The following is a 2,276-nucleotide window of genomic DNA, read 5'->3' on the forward strand; positions in this document are numbered from 1 at the left end:
CGGGTCTGCAGGCTCACGTCGAGGCTGAGAACAGCCAGCCATCGAGAGACATGTCATTGGTCATCGCTGAGGGCCGAACCCGGAGGGTGTCTCCGACGCCCTCCTCGTGGGAGCGCAGACCCGCTCCTCTCACACCATCAGCCTCCTGGTCTGAGCGAGGCCCCCTGCTCAGTGTCCCCAGGACAGATCCCAGCGCTCCTATCTTAATCATCTATGGCAGTGGTCGGCAAACTGCGGTTCGCGAGCCACATGCGGCTCTTTGGCCCCTCGAGTGTGGCTCTTCCCCAAAATACCACGTGCGGGCGCGCACGTACAGTGCGATTGAAACTTCGTGGCCCATGCGCAGAAGTCGGTATTTTGTGGAAGAGCCACACTCAAGGGGCCCAAGAGCCGCATGTGGCTCGCGAGCTGCAGTTTGCCGACCACTAGTCTATGGGGACACCTGTCCGTCTCCTGTTGAAAGCGGAGGGTTTCTTGGGGGCCAGATGCACGTCTCTGTGGCTTTGGCCGCGGCGTGGACAGTGTTTGGCTCAGCCTCGGTGCCTATCGCCCATGGACGGAGGAGCAAGCAGTTCAGACCCGGAAAAGCGGCGTCGTTCCCACAGCGCCCTGGTTGGGCACCCACGGGGAGCGGCCGTTCTCACAGGTTAAACAGGGTCGTCCGGGGCCCCGGGGAGGCATTAACCTGGAAGGTCTCCCGCAGCGGGCGTGACCTCACAAAGGGGTCGGTGTCACACGGACGCGTTAAAGCGCGCACGTCGGTGAGAATGCCCTGAACCCACCTCCACGCTGTGCAGAGGGTCCCCAGTCTGTAGGGGGGGGATGGTGAGGGTCCCCAGTCTGTAGGGGGGGATGGTGAGGGTCCCCAGTCTGTAGGGGGGAATTCTGAGGGTCCCCAGTCTGTAGGGGGGGATGCTGAGGGTCCTCAGTCTGTAGGGGGGGGATGCTGAGGGTCCCCAGTCTGTAGGGGGGGGAATGCTGAGGGTCCCCAGTCTGTAGGGGGGGATGCTGAGGGTCCCCAGTCTGTAGGGGGGGGAAGCTGAGGGTCCCCAGTCTGTAGGGGGGGATGCTGAGGGTCCCCAGTCTGTAGGGGGGGAAGCTGAGGGTCCCCAGTCTGTAGGGGGGGGGATGCTGAGGGTCCCCAGTCTGTAGGGGGGGATGCTGAGGGTCCCCAGTCTGTAGGGGGGATGCTGAGGGTCCCCAGTCTGTAGGGGGGGATGCTGAGGGTCCCCAGTCTGTAGGGGGGGATGCTGAGGGTCCCCAGTCTGTAGGGGGGCTGCTGTCTGCATCCCCTGGGAACCAGCTGGGCATTGTGAGCTGTTTGACTGCACAAGGCGATTGGCACAGCGCTGGGCATGCAGGGAGGGGCAGTGTGATGGCTGAGAGTGACTTCCCAGGTGTCCTCTCAGGCAAGTTCAGGTCCCCCCTCCCCGCTGTGAGAGCATGTGAGGCCGGCACAGTCGCCCCGAGTCGCTGAGGAACCCAGCGAGGTGTACACGGTGCCGGAGCCGCGCGGGGCGCACGGGGAGCTCAGAGGCTGCCACTGTCCCCGTCTCTGCTCTTGCGTCTGGCCTGTGCGACGGCTCGTGTGTGGGGACAGCAGGAGAGTGTGGGGGGCCGGTATAACACTCAGTGGGGGGCTCGCTGCGGCAGCACATGAACTAAAACAGGAGCGATACAGAGAGCAGCACGGCCCTGCGCAAGGATGACACGCACATCCATGAAGCGTCACACGCACATCCGTGAAGCGTCACACGCACATCCGTGAAGCTCCATGTTAAAAAACACTAAGTGGCCCAGCGGGCGGGCTCAGTGGTTGAGCGACGACCTATGAACCAGGGGGTGCTGTTCGTTCCGGTCGGTCGGGGCACAGGCCCGGGTTGCGGGCTCCATCCCCACCCAGTGCGGGGCGGGCAGGAGGCGGCCGATTGATCGGTGACTCTCTCATCTTGGACGCTTCTCCCCCCCCCCCCCCCCCCCAACATCAGTAAACGGAAGGAACCTGAACGAGGGAGGAAGAAGCGCCGTGAGGGCGGTGCTGCTCGCTGGGCCTTTCCTGGTGGAGCATGTGAGGCAGGAGAGGGAAGTACATTGAGAGGCGCGCTCTGCCCTGTCCGGCCTCGTCCTCTATGCTCACCCCCCCCCCCCCCCCGCCAGGGCCCCCAGCCTGGGAGTCCCCTGGCGTCCTTCCCGACACCTGCCCCTCCCCCGCCCTGCAGGCCGGTCCCCCGAGCCGCTCCCACACGTCAACCTGGCGCCTCCAATCCCTGCTCCCC

At 64.9% G+C, this 2,276-nt stretch overlaps 1 non-coding gene across 1 annotated transcript; it reads left to right on the forward strand.

Annotated features, from left to right (window-relative positions):
* Window positions 1–1,637: 1,637 nt before the first annotated feature.
* Window positions 1,638–1,740, forward strand: LOC132233943 (U6 spliceosomal RNA). The gene has a single exon (XR_009452790.1). It is a non-coding gene; the product is annotated as a U6 spliceosomal RNA (small nuclear RNA).
* The last annotated feature ends 536 nt before the right edge of the window (window positions 1,741–2,276 follow it).

The sequence above is a fragment of the Myotis daubentonii genome, chromosome 4, assembly GCF_963259705.1.
Source record: "Myotis daubentonii chromosome 4, mMyoDau2.1, whole genome shotgun sequence".
NCBI lineage: Eukaryota > Metazoa > Chordata > Mammalia > Chiroptera > Vespertilionidae > Myotis > Myotis daubentonii.